The sequence below is a fragment of the Lepidothrix coronata genome, unplaced genomic scaffold (assembly GCF_001604755.1).
Source record: "Lepidothrix coronata isolate B3197 unplaced genomic scaffold, Lepidothrix_coronata-1.0 Scaffold33, whole genome shotgun sequence".
Taxonomy (NCBI): Eukaryota; Metazoa; Chordata; class Aves; order Passeriformes; family Pipridae; genus Lepidothrix; species Lepidothrix coronata.
In genome coordinates, this window is record NW_016690213.1 from 2,071,774 (window position 1) to 2,091,023 (window position 19,250).

At 40.2% G+C, this 19,250-nt stretch overlaps 1 protein-coding gene across 6 annotated transcripts in view; it reads right to left on the reverse strand.

Moving 5' to 3' along the window:
* The window catches only part of TRERF1 (transcriptional regulating factor 1), a 100,663-nt gene that overhangs the window by 44,265 nt on the left and 37,148 nt on the right, over nucleotides 1–19,250 (reverse strand). Inside the window, exon 1 of one of the 6 annotated variants that reach the window (XM_017811710.1) lies at nucleotides 2,577–2,601. The exons of the other annotated variants lie outside the window; for them this stretch is intronic. The gene's annotated coding sequence lies outside the window, so the exon portion shown is untranslated. Of the gene's footprint in view, nucleotides 1–2,576; nucleotides 2,602–19,250 lie in introns of those variants that run through there. 6 annotated transcript variants of the gene reach the window in all.

The window sequence follows — 19,250 nt, forward strand, 5'->3', positions numbered from 1 at the left end:
TAAAAGCATTCTTATCAATAAGTAAATTCTGTAAAAAAAAAAAAAAAAAAAAAAAAGAAAAAACCCAGCCTCAGGTATTCTTCCCAGCACTGTTCACTTATCCAGAAATTGTAAGGAAACATTAACAGCAAGAAGTGACTATTTCAAGCTGAGGGTACCTAGGAAGAAGAGAAACTTGCTTCACTTTATAAAAAAGATACATGGTCATAAAAAAAAAAAGGAAATAAAAAACTGAAGGGCACATCAATTATAATGGTTCTGTGGTTCCTCTGGATTTCAATTAGAAACCACTTTATTTACAGCTCTCGGTCCAGCAGCAGGTAAGCCAATGAGAACATTTTTCATGGTGCAGTTTCTAATGCAAATAAAAGTAAAGGCAACCCCAGAGTGGTTTGCTAACTTATATAATGAGACAGGAAACAAAAGGAACAAATGAATAATGACCATGTCAAACGCATTCAGAAAGACCACAGGACTCAAATAACAAATTCTTTGACAAGTACATTTACCTCAAATAACTATCTAAAATAGCTCTTTTTTCCCATAAACAGTTTTCCTAAGATCTCATTTTAATAATAATTTAAATCTACATTCCATCAAAATATGAAGTTAAATCCATTCTCTCCACCCTCAAAACCAAGAAGTGACCACTAGACATAGATATCTGACTTTTCTGCTCAGAAAGTCCACATTTAGTCATTTTGATCAGAGTGAAGAGAAGCTGTAAGAGGCAACACTGGGGTCTGCCCAGGGGCTCTTTTCCACTACTTGCAGATACAGCAGCACAGGAGGTGAAAGGAGGTATGGAGAAACCAAGTGGTTTCTCCCACATACACATTTTGTGCACACAAGCAGGCAACATGCAATTTAAGTCCCCCAAAATGGCTGAGATATCTCCCTGAAACCAGGGGAGGTTCACCAAGGACTGACCTTGCATGTTCATGCCCTCAACTTTGCCACCATATTCAGTTTGGTGACAGGGCTGAGGCGCAGCCCCTTGCAGGTGGCACTACTCACTCCTCACAACAGCCCAGGCTGGAGTTACACCACCTGCATCCTCCTCCGCCCAGTTTACAGCCATAAACAACCAACTCCAGTAATGAACAGCAGACCTGCTTGTTCAGTCAAAGGGCTCACACAGGCTCAGACCACACTATTTCTCTAACAGTTTCCCTAGGAGGATGGCCTCACACGGACCGAGCTTCCACCAACCTTGTCTAAGTCGTTATGCTTTTATTCAAAAATGTAACATCATAGGGAAAAACTCCTACAGCTACTTTTCATTTCACTTTTAAAATGGAAACAAAATAAATTTCGTCTGGTTTAACAGCACTTTTCCAGATTGTGCTAGATACAGAATTTTCCATCTTTTCAAATTCACGAGGTTGCGTCAAACACTTGCATGCTCTCTCAATGCTATTCCCCTCTCTGGCTTGTCAGTTCACTTAGGAAAGAAACACCTACATTTTGGGCTTCCATTTGTCAGAATGCTTTGAAGTAGCTCCTAATATCACAGAAAATGCCTATCAACAGCTGTTAGCAGCTCAGGAGGGACCTGCCTATATACAGATGCTCATATGCTAGCGAGCACTTCACTGAAAAGACTAAATGATGTGTGTTACTTACTGAAGCCCATTTGAGTCTGGGTAGTTTCAATTTGTATTGTGCTCTTAACAGTGAGAAGATTCTGGAGCTGATCTTGTATCTCTACCATTCATAAAGGCCTACTGCATTCAGAAGAGCAAGAAATGCAGATATATATTTCATTAAGATGTAAGCATTCCTTCAAGTCTGTAAAAAGCACTCTGCACTGGGCAAACTATTTAAACAGGATTTCTGATCAATGCCTTCATTATCACCCTCCAAAGATGTCCAACCTGGTAACTGTGGGCACAATTGTGCAGCTGATACCATCACCAACGTGGTTGGCTCATGTCTACAGGTTTCCTATATAGGCTATATAAAAAAAGGAGGGGGGAAAAAAAAGAAAATAAAAAGTTTCTAGAAGAGAATGTGATCAGACCATTGAAATTCAGTTCCTGCTGAGCTGCCCTAAAGAAAAGACCGTTTTTCTCTACTGACTGCAAGGACAAGTCAGGCACCTAAGGAAATTAGTTGATCCAGTCAGAAGCTTAAACTTAGAACATCCCGCTATTGATACTATTGATACTTATGTCTTTTTATATAAACCACAACAGCAGTAAGTTCAGTTAAACCTTTTTTACAGCTAACCAGCATCAGCTTATTAGGGACCAGATGTCATTTGGTCTGTAGATGGGCTACAGTGCGTTATTAATGAAGACAAGGTTGCAGGAAAGCAGGCTGTGATGAGGCAGGTGCAAACGGTACAGAACACAGAGGAGGGAAAACTTTCTGCAAGGCAAACATCAAAGATCTCATACTTTCCCATTGTTATGCTAGAGAACCACAAGAGAGCCACCTCTGGAATTGTGTTTAACACTAAAACACACCAAACCTCCCCCACCCAGCTGAAACCACCTCCAAACACGTACAGCTGCCCACCCACACCAAACCACCACAAGAACCACCTAAATCAAAAGGACCACGAGACGTACCAAAGTGCTGCGTGTGCCATTAGACCACTGTGGCGCAAAAGCTGAATGGCACGTAGCAAATGCCCGAGGTGCGCCACATACAAGCCACCAAGCAGCCAGCCTTTCCCACTGGACAGCAATGTAAGGAAGAAATATTATGAGGATCTCAGCAGCCCTTAACGCTGCTGTTGTGAATTTGAAAAAAAAAAAAATCCTAACACGCAGTACCACTCCCACAAAAAAAGGGATAGAACTTGTTCTTATATAAGTATGTATATTATTTAACACTCGAACAACAGTTCCATCACATCTATGCAGAACCAGAAGTGGTGAAGAGCTGAGAGGGGAAAAAAATAATTTCTACTCTATTGTATCTATCCATTTTTTTGTTTGCCTCAGGACAAGTCAAGGGCCCTCAACACACTGCAGAACAAGGACCACTATCTGTTTTCTTTCTCTTCCTTTGTTGTGGCACAGGGTGAGTGATGCACGTAGGTGCAAGTATAATTCACACAGTATTTGCATTCTATTACCTATTATCACCTAGGAAATTATCTTTTGGACCTGGGAAAAAGTGATTACAAAACTAAAGGTGAGGTAAACACATGCACACCATCATCTTCAGGCAAACAATTCTTTCTGCTTTTGTGGTCATCTGAACAAGTTTTGCTCTTCCTTAGATTAAACAAACACATGCCGCCAGGATGCACACGTTGCTTCTGAGGTAGATGTGAAAGAGAAGGCCTAGGTGACAAAAATAACTTTCAAATAGATGTTGGTATATTCACATTGCAAAGAACATAAAAGGAGGCAGGAAGCAGGGGAGGGAAGTGTCTCTCTCATATCATATTTAAGTGACAGTACAAGTAGCAGTGACTTTTTTTCCCTGAACTGCTCACAGATATGGGACCATTGCATAATCTTCAATAATCTTGTAAATTCTATTCACATTTTTTCCAAACATTACAGGAATTCACAGAATTAAAAGCAAAAACCATGATTTTTTTCCCAACTTGCCACTCAAAAGAAACAGATGCAAAATAGAGCAAGTTTTCCTGTAAAAACAGCTCCGTCCTACTTTATGAACTAGTTATGCCTAACTCTAACCACCTCCCCTCACACAGAATATTATGTAGTGCTAAAAAGCTTCTCCAGTCCTGACAAACCAGCCATGTTTTGCATGGTATGTATAAACAAGTTGGTTTATGGCAAACAGAAATCCATACACATGCAGTGGAGTGTAACAGCTGCCTCATGGAAGCAGGTATGCTTGTGCATCCCAAGCCTAAACTCATCTGGGTGAGTAAACACTAGGAAAGGACACACAAGGGAAGAGAAAAGAGGCACAACTTGGTGTAGAAGTGAGAAAAAAGAGGGCAAAGGAAATGAATGCATACGTATTTGAGATTTTGCCCTGGTAAAATCTTGGACTAAGAAAAATTTCAGATGACATTTCTGCAGATACAGGGAAAAATGTCTCTAGAGATTCAATGTGAAAAGTTATTTAAAACATGCACAAATTTAATTTGATAGTCAGCTTTTCAATCAACCTATTTTCTCCACTCCAGTGAGGGCAACAGGGGAAAAATATTTAAATCTTATGAAATAATATGGAGAAAGGCATTTTTCATTTCAGAATGTATTATTTTTAAAACCACATGGAAAATGTCCTTCAGGAATACCAACCCTTGGCAGCATCTCAGATGGCCTGCATGACAAGTATATATCCAATAAGCAGGTAATTCAGTGTCAACAATTATAAAGAAAAAACCAAGTCAAATTCAATTTTACTTGAAGATGTGGCTTTTTAAAATACCACAGAGAACAAAAGCCATCCTGCAGTAAAGAGATAGTTGGGGCTTTGCATGGCATACTTCAAGAGCAGCAACATATAGCCTTTGTTATATCAAAAACCTCAAACAGTTTCTAAACCATCCTTGTTCTCTGACTTTTTTTCCTACCTGATGTCTTTTCTAATTTTTCATTCACATTCCTGATGGTTCTTCACAGTTTCACAGCACCATCCTTGAGGATTTTTTAAAAATAAACCCAGAATATGAATCAACATACTCCTTAGTCCACGTACAGGCCTCTTTGCTGTTTGTCATATCAGTACTACCTTGTCTCAAGCAGTTCCTGCAGTAGATGCAATCTTCCCTCTCCATCCAGCTGCACTACTCAGTTTGTATTCCTGTAAGGGTCCACTCCGAGAGAAATAATGATTTCCACTTTAATTTAACTTCCTCTGAAGTGCCGATGTGTCTTTTGCAATCAATTTTCTTTACCTGGCCTACAGTGATCTACCACAATCTATGGTACAAATTTCTGAACCTACCTTTATGAAACATGAGAGGCCATTAAATGCACCAATCACAGCAATGTGTTTTCTCGATTCAAGTTATAGACAGGAACAAAATGCCTAGAGCTGTTTTAGTTAACTATTCTGTAGAATTTGGAAGAAAATTTCTTGTAATTTTGTAGAAAGCACACTGCATCTTTTATTACATGCAAGTAATTTGCAATTTAGAAATAACACGCACTGGAAAAATATTCTTTTAATATCTCTGAGTATGCATTTGAACACATAAGTACATAGTAAAAACATGATACTTCATGATTTCTGAAAAGAAATTCACAGTCTTAGCTTCCCATCAGAGCAGCTTACTATGCCTCCTTCACAATCTTACCCCCTTACCACCCCAGGCTTTCAAGGTTGGCTGTACACATGTGTGCGTATCCCTGCATTTCTGTGTAGCATCATTTTCAAAGTGCCTCTGAGAAGGAGTATTCACTTCTCCCTCAGGGAAAGCCATGGACTGGAAAGAATAAGCTCCTGCAGTATGAAGTTATTTAATACTTCAATAGTGGAACAGATTAAAAAAACCATGTGTAAACCAAAACTTATATAAAGACCTTTTCCTGCAGTGGTTTTAAGGCAGAACCAAAACTTGTTTATGTCAATGAAGCCCTCTAATTGAAATCTACATAACTGGGTCAGAAATTGTGTCCTGGGGAGAAGAGTTATTATTCCTTAACTCCTGAGCTTCAAAGAAACTTTAAGTATGTTTCTTTGTAATGTTTCCTTCAACAGACCTCAAATCCTCCTCAGATATTGCCATTTTACCCTAACCCAAACAGAACAAGCAAAAGAGAATCAAACACCTCCTCACAACCACAGACACTGAGAGATCAGTGATGCAAGTTAAAAAGGCTCCCTACCACTTGCCTTTGTAGTATTTACTTAAAAAAGATAAACTGGCATTACTGGGTAAACTCAGTTCTAGTCAAAAGCTTGGTAAACCCCACTTTACAGGCAGGACAGAACACACATTTGTGAGTCAGGGCAAAATAGCATCTGTGTTAAACACCAGAAGGATCAAGGTCTTTACCTTGACAGCAGAGTTAACATCACTCAATGGGCTGGTGGCAAGATGGAAGAAGTGCGACAGTTTCTTGAGGGTTCCAATATTTTCATAAGACATCTAAAACATACATGGATGTCCTGGCTTCAAGTGACATGTATGGAAAGGGAATCTTTTCAGCACAAAGCAGGGGAGGAAAAGCTGAGGGACCTGCTACAAAAACCAAACACACCCACCCCCCACCATTACCCAATAAACCCAAACCACAGTTTTCCTTCAGGCAGACAAACAGTAAGGCAGGACAATTTCAAACTATTTCTAGTGACAGCAGGACAGAAAGAGTCCTCTCCATTCAAAACAAACTGAGCCTCCATGAAGGTTTAGGATATAACAAAAAGCAAGGCAAGCAAAGGCTGGAGCAACAGTGTCCTTCCTGAAGGTGGACGAGCTATACATTTGGTAAGCATAATCCAAATATTTCTGACAAAATACATTTTTCCAAGCCTGGTTTCTCCAACAGATACACACTTCCATAGTTTTCTCTTTACTGTTTATGAATACTTTTGGTTTGTTAACACCAGTATGGATTAAAAGAGGCTGGGAATTGGACTTGCAAACAATATTTGACAAAATCCTTTTATGCTACTAAGAAAATTGAAGTTTATTAAGGAGAGTATCCATGCAGATTAGAAAGCAGCAGAGACACCGAAAACACATAAGAACAAAACAAACAGCTTTCAATGAGGAAAAAAAAGGGAGGAATGCCCTCATCTCTACACTGGGATAGCAGTGTACCATATATACTTGAATGAACTGAAACATATGAAGGCAACACCTCCTCTCCCCTCCCCATTAAAAACCCGAACAGCTAAAATCCCACAGATGACAAAACCATTTACAGTTTGTCAAAGCCAGAGAAGACTGGAAAGAATTCCAGATGAACCACACAAGGCCAGGCCAAGGGGCAAATTAAATCCACTGCAGATCAATAAAAAGCAAAGTGCATTTAAATGAAAAATGCGAAGCACTCCAAACTGATTGCTGGGTTTAACAGTTCTGGAGTAACTCAATATTTGAATCAAGTGTTCAGCAAATAAATGAAACATACTGCTAGATATGCAAAGATAGAACTTAGAAATATTCTTTTTTTTTCCGTTTTCAAGACGAAAGCATTCACATGATTATCTAAAGGATAAGACCTACAACAGCCACGGCATAAATCAGAAGCGTGTTCTCCATCAGACTGCTGTGTTTGGCTCTTATCGTCTGATCTCTTCTTGAGATAGCAGATGTAGTAAAAGCCTCAGAAAATGGGGACAAGAATAATTCAGGACAAAGACGGATTTCTGTACAGAAAGAGATGGAGAAGCTTGAAGCACCCACACTAACGCAGGACGAATAAACTATCAAGGATATAAAAAAAAAAGAATTGTGGAAAAGACGACAGGGCTCCTATACACTCTCATTGTGCAGAAGCAAGGGCATTTTTGAAACAGCAATACACTTGAAGCTGCTAAAAGGAAATATGCGTTTGTTTAGTTGGTTTGGTTCTGTGGCAGTGCTCTGCTGATCTGGTTTTATTTTGTTTATAATCAGCGCTCAATTTGCACAATATTTTGCTATGAGAAAGATCTCCAAAAGATTCGGAGAAAGACTACAGTTTCATATTACTTAAAAATAAGTAATTTACTTTAGGTAGGGGAAAAATCAGAAATATCCACCTGTCCTCCATATATGTAGGATATAAGATTTTGTATGGCACAGGACCAAACTGACAGAAGAGGCTCAGAATTTCCTCTCTGGGCCTTGAACATAACCATCCACCTTAGGACAAAGGACACGTTATAGTATCGGATACGGCATTTGCAAACAGCAGGCAAAGGACACAAACACAGGTTGCAGAACTGGTCTATTAAGACACCTAATCCTCTGCAGCGTGGTATGTCCACACAGTAAAGCAGAGGGAGCTGGGAACAAGAATATGTAATGCTACAGGGCTTCAGCCCAGGAACACAGATACAGGTTACCCGTACTCTCTGTTTAGAAGTGGCCTTTGCAATGTTTGGAACAAGAAACTGCAGTGATTTCTCACCAGAGGACTGACATGTTGTGCTGCATCAGGGCAGTGCCACCACAGTGGTCTCGCACAAACTGTATCCTTTGGGCACTATCCTTTTGCAGTGCTCAAAGAAGTGCTCATATGCACAGTATTTACAGCAGGAGAAAGGTATATTTGTCCTTAGTACTACGGTGTACACTCTTCCCTAACTTATTCCTGAGTGCACGAGCCCTGTGTTATGCATGACAGCATGAGATATTTTTTTTATGTATCTAGAAACCACCACAGAACTAGGTTAGCCTGGCAGGCTTGCAGCACTTCATTTACATATGAGTCAATCCTTCTGCAATACAAACATTAGTGATGCATTCCCCACTGTCCTTCTATTTATACTCACTATTTCACCTGCAGGCATCCCGAGTTAATTAAACAAATCAATCCCATTGAGATAATTGTGTCTCAAGCAAATTAACACAATTAGCCTTATAAAAAGAAATCCAAGCACTTCCCGCTATATTTCTTCATATCAATCATGTGCTCATTCCTCCAACTCTAAATTTGTGGCTATCTAGGAATCTGCATTAAAATGAAAAGTATAATGACACATCAAACTGGCTGATTCTCTGTTCACATCACTCACTTCTACTGAAATCAGAGGTGCCCATCAGAAGGAGCGTTCTTAAAAAACAAATAAGCAAGGAATGATCCCACTGGACTGGACATTTTGCAGCTATATCACTTTGAGACAGCTTCTGCTCCAAAACAGTGTATTACAGTGTCATGTGCAACCACAGCTAGATATGTAGTGATCTGGTTAACTGGATATACCAGGGGTTAGAGGGACTCTTAATTCCTTCTTCTCAGGTCAGGTTTACAGAAACCCCTCTGAAACAAAGCTGAACTTCTATAAAATGACATCTTGGTACCCATCCTTTTTCAAAGACCTTTGTCTTCAGCCCTCATGTGTACAAAGCTGCTCTGGCAGCTGAACAGACACCATCATTCTAGACCATCTGCTGTGTTTTCAGGGTGTTTTTGCTCCGTGGGGCAGCCTCAGAGTAATCCAACACCCCTCAGCCTCCCTGGTCACAGCCCACCCTCCATCCAAGATCTCAACCACCCTGCACCAGTGCAATCAAGGCAGGGGCTGGCATCCTTTACTACCACTTGTGGTAACAGAACAGGCCGCAGCTTTTGACCAAAAGCTGGAGATATCTTCAAGATATTGCAGGAAGACTGAGCAGAGCTACTCTGTCAGAGCCTGCAAGGAAAAATGGTGAAAAGCAACGAGCACCCTACAACTAAAAATGGAAAACTTAAGTAAGAGGCCTATGTGCAAAACCACAACCTTGTCAGCTGAAGCACCTAACAACCCCACTCTTTCAAGAGACAGTAAAACATCTACACAGTGCATTCGTGATGCTGTGGACTAAGGCCTCACAGTGGCCTGGGATGGTTGCTGCCTTATTTCTCTGAGCCTGTGAGCAGCGAGGGTGGCTTGAATGCAGGAGACGCCATTCCACTGCTTGTGAGAAAGTGCTGAGCAGAGGGAGGTAAGGGTGTGTATATGTGTGCAGGAGAGATGGAGAGAAAACAAGATGCTAATGAAGCTGACCAGTAATAACTGTCTTCTCATTTCTCTCCACAGATGATTCAGGGAGGGGAGAGCTGCTCCTCTCCAGTGCCTCCGCTGGCTGCTAAGCAACTGTGGCAGCCACACAGGGGCAAGCGGGCACCCAGAATTAACTTCTCTCCCTTTCTCAGAGAATTCAAAAGGATTACTAGTACATTAGCTTTGAAACTGGTCACTGGTACTAGGTTCTTAAGAGTAATTATGGGGCAGGGAGGAAAAAGGGAAGACAAGTGATGGGGGGAAGAGCAGAAGATGGCAGGGGACCAGGCTCACACACTGCTGCCTGGGCACCATGCACTGATGAGGGAGGGTATACACGAGATAATTTCACAGATGACTCCCCATCCTTTTTAAAAATCGAAAATACAGTGAGGAGGGGTTTAGCATACCTAAACTAAAGCATTTTTCCCTCTTGGCACATTTCTCATCCATGTGGCACCGTAACTAACGTATCCCATTGCCTTAGCAAATGTGGGTAAGATGGTAATGCTAGTGTTTCATCCACATCCCTCCAAACATGCTTTCATATCTTGCTGTCCAGTAACTTGCACAGCCATCCTCCCACCTGGTCCAGGGATCTGCCGCTAATCTGCTTGCAGAGCTCCCAGCCTTGAGCTCAGTCAGCTGCCCCCTCACCGAGATAGGTAAATCCCGCTGTGGACCACATGGAAACGTAAGTTACCGAAATGGGCTTGGTGACAAACTAGCCCTTTCCTTGTGGAAAATTGTTTTTCCACCTTGGATCTTTTTAGTGGCTTGGTTCATCAGACAGCTGCACAAGTCAGCAGGTCAACACAGGCAACATCAACCCCTTCAGCCACCCACTGGTGGGTCAAGAATCTGAAGCCCCCCAAGGTGACTGCTTCTCCTGCACCACCAAAATTCTCCCCTGTGCTCACGTCGAATATTTCAGGCAGGAGGGGGTAAAGCAGCCTCTTCCCCAAACCTGTGGCAAGAAGTAACTGGGCTGAATGCTTAAACATTTTGCAGAGGATATACAGTTTATAGCTAGCATTGCCAGTGACTATTCTAAACAGCTGGAGAAGTTTTGCTAGAGTCCTGTTAGGGAACGAACTGTAGGAGTGACCTAGACAAAGTAAGCCTTCAACTGAGTATTATCAAACTGCACAGATAAGCAAGGGAAGATGTTAGCCCCAAAGTCACATTCTGGGTCAAAAAGGCATTCGTTCCCCATTTCTTGCATCACCACTGTGAACTGCACACTGCACTTAGCACACTGCACCCCACAAATTACTGGCATAACCAGAAACTACTTCTTATGAATTAAAAAAAAAAAAGTTAAGTACTGTCTTACAAAATACGTTCTCTTCAGGAAAGTTAGAAGAAGCAAACTTAAGTGGCATGTAAGTCTTCCATTAAACTGATTTTATACAGTACAAAAATCAGAATGCTTACATATACCTAATCATAAAATGAACTTAACATATCAACTCACAAACAACACAAAATTCTACAGATCATTTATGAGTCAGAGTCAAAATGGATAACAGATACATCAGAAATACAAAAGTACTTCATTACAGGGCAGCCTGGGAAAAGGGATAGACATCTTATCATGAAGTGTATTTAGAAAATCAGTTCTGTGAGACAGGATCCACAGATACAGATGTCCTGTCATAAAGAATTCATTATTTACAAATATACTACAGAACACTCCATTTGCAATGAAGTACCATAAATTATTCACACATAATATGTGTCAGAAGTGAAGGCAGTGGCATTTTCTCTGCCATTCTCATGGGGCTTCTCATACTCAGTGAAACAGAGCTCTGCCATAACGTCGTAAATGCAACGAGAACACTGGATTTTCCTTAAAACACAAAACTTCATTCCCCACAAAAGGCTTTCTGACCAACAGCGTCCAGACAAAGATTTCTACACAAGCATTGCTACTGTAGGGACAAGAAGTGCAATTCTGGGGTTTTTTTAAGACTCTAAATTGCATATGTGAATTTTATTTTGACCCATGTAAATAATACAGAATTGCCAAGTTGGGTCCGCTGCCCAGGTGCAGCAGTGTTGCACAGATCTACCTTGTGACTTCTGCTCCAACCCGAAAAAGCAAATCCAGAGGCAGGCAAGAAACTCAGCTAGTGTGATCTCCATCTCTCTGTAGAACACAGGGTAACACATTGCAAAAAGTGTGCCAGAAGTTTGACACGGTGATGGAAACATGTCTCTATTTGAAATGGGATTAAGACAAACTTCATTTTATATGGGTTAAACAGTCACCAGGAAAAGAAAAATAAGTCCAGTTATTACTGATACGGAATGAATCTGGAAAACCGAACTAACGGTGGAGGGTCCCTAGTGAGTTAGTTTTTCATTTTCCATGACCTGTGCAAATTCACCTATTTCCCAAAAGATCAAGCAAAAATTGAATAAACCCCATGATCATATGTTCATTTTCCTCTCTATTCTACTTGTACCGTTCTTTTCTTCAGGAAGACATCTTCGCAGATGCAAAATTTGATTTATCTGACTCCTTTCATCTTCCTCAAAAAAACCCAAACCAAACCAAAACGAAAAACCCCACCTCCCAACTATCGAATAAAAAACCCAAAGCCCCTCAGGACACCCCCTGCTTTAGCTACAGAAGCCACTCTCCACATGGATGGGTAGGCAGGACTTAAATTCTATTTTCTCCCTTCTGAGTCATGAAACAAAACCCAGATTTACCAAAGAGAGAAAAGAAACAACAAAACAGAAAACCTCACTGGCCTCCTAGAGATGGTATTGAGAATAAATATGAGCACAAACACCAGACTTGGCTGGTACAACATTTCACAGGGTCGGGTGATCTCTACCCGCCTCCCACAGACCCAGAAAGCAGAACGGACCATTGAGATCACCCGTCTGACTTTCCATTCAAGGCATGCCTCAGACCCACGTGCAGATACATTTCTTGCTATATACATATATACAGCAGCAATAAAAACATGCAGTCCTAATTCATAAGCAAGTGATCAAGAATCCATCACATCCAAAGGGAGTTGTTTTACCGAGCAATTTATTCTGTTTAATAATTTGTGTGTTACAAGCACCCCAGATTCATCTGGTTTCAACTTTCAGCTATTCAGTCTCATTATATCTCCTCCTACTAAACTGAAGAGCTTTGTACTTTCTTTCCTCTATAGATATTTGCAAAATACAACTCAGTCACTTCACTTGAAGTAAGCATGCAAAGCTTTTTATTAAAAAAAAATTTAAAAATCTAACAGCGAAACAGGTTTTCCAACTGTAATCAATCTCGCAGTTTTCTCCAGGCACGTAAGAATTGGACTCTATTCCAGTAATAATCCTGTGCCATCATAGACTGGTAAAACACTATACACTCCTAGAGGACATGCTTGGCTTTTGCATTCCAAGACCATATCCATTACTTTACTAGTGCTGCAAGGCCTCTGCATTTTGTTAGCTTTTTACCATCATCCCTTCCAATGTAAACTGCTCTCCAGAATGTAGAGAGCCCTTCCCTGCATAGTGTTGGACTGGCCTGTGCTAACATTTATACTAATCAAATAAGCCCACATCAAAAGGAAATTAACCCCATGTGACAAAGGATGTCTTTGCCATACCTTGATTTTTGGTGGCATTTTCAAATTTAGTAAGCAATAGCTTTGTTCAGTATAATTACCAGTGATCTTGAAAAAAACTCAGTTCTACCAACTAAAGGCTTTTAGTTACTTCTCCCTTCCCTTTCCGAATAATCACATTGCCTCATCACCCATTTATGTTCACTACATTAATACTCTATTTGCTGCATATATGTAGACATACATAAACGTGACAGGAGTCCCCGCATAAAACGTGACCATCTCTGCAGAAAAGTGCTGAAGAGCACTCGGTGGATATTTGATGTCCTCATAAGCAACAGTGCACAGCAGTTCAGCATGCAATTGCATACAGGTCCATTTTGAGCACTGGATACAATAATTTTAGATCTGCCCTTCACTTCCCCCCCCCCCAGAAAAACTTCACGAATTAAAACATATCCTGGTTAAGTGAGTGTAGGATTTGTTATGTTGTTGTTTTTTCAGTGTTTTGCTTTTTTTTTTCTTTATGTAGTATCTAATAAAGCATCAGCAACATTAACATTAGCGTTATTAGTTTACTTAATATTATGATGTTCCATTAGACAAGGGATAATACAATTGTAGGCTGGAAATTAACTATGGAAATATGTTGATATCGTTATATGGAGTCATGAAACTTTTTCAAATGCAGAAGCACTGTGTCTACAATACAGTTTAAATAAGTTAACTTATTTCAACTGTATATGCATAATAAACTTTTGCTTTATGCTGTCATATCAGATATTCGTTCTTCTACAACAAAAATATTTGTTTTGTTTTTTAAATACAATAAGGCATTTAGTGACTATTAAAAAGTTACGGTTGAAGTTGAGTCAGAACAACTTGTCAGAACATAGTGCTGCTTCTGCTTTCAGCTCAAAAAGGAGAATTCCCATCATTATTAAATAACAGTAATATTTATAGGCAAAAGTACCAATTTCGTTGTAGTACTTTTGCTTTTTTAGAGTAAGAAACTTTATCTTTCAGACAAATGGCACAAGCATTGCAAGGGCATGCTGGAAAAGTAGCACATGTGAAGATGTCACACAAGATGTTACAGCCTCTATGAGAAGATTCCCTTTAAAAGCAAGGGTCTAGATACCAGACCTAAGTGCTCAGTGCTTTTTGCCCATATGGATTTATTTGCAGAACAGGAACACCATAACGTAGACCTAAAGGTGTTCTTTTCCTAGGCTAAAGCTAAAGCTCTATTAAACTTTTTAACAAAGGTCAAAGAAGTTTCAACGCATCTCCTCAGGTTAGCATTGCCTAAATAAAACCTGTGCAGCCATTTGTTGAACCCTAGCTCAAAAGCAGAATTAATTACCAGAATTAATTACTAGCCACAAAGCCTTCCCTAGGATATTGAATGGAGTAGCTAAGAACATACCTACCACAGCTCATTTAAAAATTAAATGTTTAATTGGCCTGACCTAATGAAGGATGGTCAACTTGCCCATCAGAAAAAACACCCTGATCATCATGTAGCTGTTCCCAAATAATCAAGCTCACTTCTCTGAATAAAGGAGTCTGGAGTTTTTTTTAGTGTTTTGGCCTCCATCACAAAGTTAAAGGGTAGCTATTTCCTCATTTCTGAGCATGCTAGTATCCCAAGCAATGGAGAGGCAGGACTTTCACTTCTCACCTCTCACAGAAAGTTCACACCTCACTGTTACCAATTAAGATAACTAAAATACATCAAGAAGCTCCAGCCATCCAAGATGAGTGAATCTTCCTCATTCTCTGTGAGCTGGCTTCAAGCAAACTAAACCATTTTCATAAGGCCACATTAGAGACTGTGGCAGAGGAGAACTGGAGTCTAGGCAGGAAGGACAGACAGAGACGTTCCAAAGCTTGGACAGGATGGCAAAGATTCACACACAGTATGAAGAGACTTGAATCTCAGTTACAGCAGCACAGATAAAGGCATCACTATCCTTTAGGAAGAAATTCCTTACTTTAGGAAGAAATTCTTTACTGTGAGGGTGGTGAGCCACTGGAACAGGTTGCCCAGCGAATCTGTGGATGCCCCAACCCTGGCAGTGTTCAAGGCCAGGTTGGATGGGGCTTTGATCAACCTGGTCTAGTGGGAGATGTCCCTATCCATGGCAGTGGTGTTGGAACAAGATGATCTTTAAGGTTCCTTCCAACTCAAACCATTCTATGATTTTATGAAAGAACAACCCTACGGTGGACAAGCAGGTTAAAATGCTGCTAATTGTTATTCTGCAGGCACATTGCACACTGGTCTTTTTTTTTCAGCTTTGAAGTATTATCCAAACAGTAAAGTAGGTTGAAAGATTGTCCTTTGCAATTTCAGATTTCTAATACATGTTCCAGCCAGGCACTTGTCTTTTGTGGTTGCATGTACTTCCTATTTAATAAAAGGACTACAACAGTTCCTGGTTTGTCACATCTTCAAATAGAGAGTTTGCACAGTAGCTTCCTCAGCTCTGCATTGCTCTGCATTGGTGAACTCTCTCTTCCCTCTCACCCTGCTCAGAAACACGCCCAGCCACCTACAAAGCCAATTTACAGACACAAGGTAACAAAATGCAGGATTTTAAAACCACATCCATGATGACAACCCATGGGATTTTTTCCTCCAAACCTAGATTTCCATCCTCCCTTCTCCATCTGCACTTTCCAGCTCTTTCAAAATAATGAGCAAACGTTTCTCCAGCTTCACAAATCTGGCACATTTCATTTTTCTTGTCATTTAAGAGCTACTATTAATACCAAATAGTTTGTGTATAAGAACACTGTGCACTTTTATAAAGCTTTATTCAAAGCATCCTATGATTCCACTGAAAGCATTAATTTGGTACCTTCACAGTACTTCTGAGGCACATATCATAAATTGTCTCACACAGGTCAAAACTCTGAGGCACACTCAGGCTAAAGTGATTTGCTGTTGGGCTAACCACCAGAAATCCTCATGTCCTGCCTGATTTCCTGAAATTAAGCAATTAAATTATTAAGGAACAAGTTCATCACCTTCTAAGGAAACTACTTATACAAACCACATTCTCATCAACAGCAACCTGTATGGCTGTGTTTCATATGTCCCATCTACACCGGCTGAACATGAAAAGCTGATGTCAACCCCATCCAAATGAAAAGAATACTCTCAGAATACTGTTCTTTAAAAATAATGCCCCTGGATCAGCAAGAGACTGCTAGTAAATATCACATCAGTCTCTGTTTTAAACAGGAGAAAAAGAACACAGAAGACCAGTCCCTTCCCTTCAACTATTCTTCAGATAGTATTATACAATTACATGAAAGTGTATTTCTTTAATAAGAAATAAATATACACATATATGGAAGAGGACAAGCAACCAAAAAAGAACTGACACTTTAATATTACATCAACATCTGAAAACACAGGGAAATAATTTAAAATTTAATCAGTAGTGAAAGCCAAACCCATGTATGACAAGAAGGTAGCCTAAGCAAATGTGAACTTGTCTTGCATGACAGACAGCACACGATCTCCTAAGTGTATGTGACTCACCAGAGTCTAAACAGCATTACTTGCTCTGATTCTTGTATCGGGATCCTTCAAGGTGACATCTGGACACACAGCCATCTTTCTTGCTTTAATAAAAGTACTTTAATACTGTAAGAGAATACCTTGTCTAAACCACTGTCAGCTATGGTTTTACTGAACAGTGGCCATTGCTACTTTCACTCAAACCTCATGCAATAACACATCCCACCAGAAAACAATGTCAGAACTTCAGATCATTCTACAGATGACCCTTAAGTACCCGGTAAAGTCTAGATTAAATAGTAGTTTGCACCTCCTTTTGTCAGAGCCACAAATCATCTCAAGACTCCACTCTTCATCAGAGCATGTCAGGACATTGCTTTCTTTCCCTTGCACCATGTCTAGAAACTGAAGAAGCAAGAACACACCCTCATCTGGCTCTGACTCTCAAATCAGAACTGAGGAACAACAGCTGGTCTCTGAGTTCGTGACACAGGAAGCACACATTTAGCAATTGCGAGAGAGATAACGCAGGCACCCCTCAAGGGCTCTACAGCAACCTCTCTTGGTAGAAATGCTAAGTTTTCAAGGCAGTATGGTCCATCCAAAATATCATAAAAGGAAAAAGTTACAGAGCAAGCTGCACAGGTACGCCCCAAGCACATTTTCCATTTTTTTCAATCAGTAAAAGCTTGTTGGAGATCTTCCTAGCATGGTGTCAAAAAAGTGCTACTTCAGCTGAGTTTTGTTAGTGGCATTGATGGTGTAACTAGTTCAGCTTCAGAGAATATTTCTGGTAAATACTTCATCATCTCTGCCAGGGGAAGTTTAGGTTGGATACTAGGAAGAAATTTTTTATGGAGAGAGTAATCAGACAATGAAATGGGCTGCCCAGGCAAGTGGTGGATTCACGGTCCCTGGAGGTTTTTAAGATGAGACTGAATGTGGCACTTAGTGCCATGGTCTAGTAACCATGGTGGTGTTGGATCAAGGGCTGGACTTGATGATCTCAGAGGTCTTTTCCAACCTGGTTGATTCTATGATCCTATTTTATGATTCTATCTCCCTCTCTTAAGGCTACAAAAGGAGATGGTGTTATAAGCTGCACATCAGAAGAAACTAGAGAGAAAAAGGACAAGATATAATTTGTTCTTTCAAGTTGTCTACTCAAGAAACCCACAGGAAATTTAAGTGGACACAGTCAGGACTAATCATTTGCCTGTTTTTAATAGCACAGACTAGGATAAGGGCCAGAGTGTACACTTTTTCCTTGTAAAAGAAAAAGCATGGCATCGTTAAACACTTATGTCCAGGATATATTAGAGGTAAAATTCATCTGAGCCTGTAACAGACAAACCAAAGAGAGTATTCCCTGACCAGTAGAAGATGGCTTTGTTGGGAGGGTACCATTGCCCAAATCCCCACAGCCTTCCCACACCACCCTAGGGAAATTACTCGAGTGACTTCAGAGTGACATGCCTAAAATGAGGCTGTGTACGACATCCCTATGGAAGTAGAAGTCTTGACCTTTTTAATCTCCAAGAGGTGTGTTCAAACACTACACTCACAGGCAACTGTTAGAATAAATCAGGAAAGCAGCATACTGTTAAGGCTCACCATGTGAAAGCAAAAGGCCGATACAGTACAAAAGCAATGAGCTTTCCTCCTGATAAAACGGAGGAGGAAAAACAGACCCAACCCTGTTGGCACACTTTGCAGACAAATTCCTTTTGATGATTTATGAACTTTTTTCTTTCTCCTGTTTAACAAAATTACTTCAACAGTATAAAAGTTGGCAACATAGCTATCTCAGAAGAAAGTTGCTGTATTCCTTACTGGTAAGCAGTGCACACACACACACAAAACCCCACACCCACAGGAAATCGAGACCTATTCATTTAGTTTTAGCCAACTCTTCATGAGACTGCACCTTTTGACTATTAGTTGATGGTAAACGTGCAACTGTCTAGTACTTCATCTCATAAAAACTAGACCAAAAAAAAACCCCTATCAACATTAACTTTAACCTTCCAAAAAGAACACAAGTGGTATGAATGCAATTGTCTGGAAAAATGCTACTTAGCAAAAACAAAACAACTACTCCCCCACATACATGCAATATTTAAAAGAAAGAATTCAAAGCTGTAATTATGTTCACACAGACCTAAACTGCAGAGTACAAGAAGTTCAGTGATACAAAATTCTGTAAGTGTTATTTGTAATGACACCAAGTACCCCACTTCTTCTCATATTTTTTCACTGGTGTTTTGGAGGCCTGATGGGATGCTGTTCATTGCTATTACCAGAAAGAAAATATGGAATCAATTCTCATCGTCTGCACAGAATATGAAACCTGGTAACAATGGTAAGCAAAAAAACAATCAGGCAACTTTCTAGTAAAGTGTATATTTTGCTAGGTATAGTTTCTCTGAACAGCAGCTGGTTTTACTATAGCAGTAATATAAAGTTACAAACTACTGGGAATAAAAAACGAAAAAGAAGAACCCTGAGAGATACCCTTGGGGAACTGCATTTGGGAAGGCAACAATCCT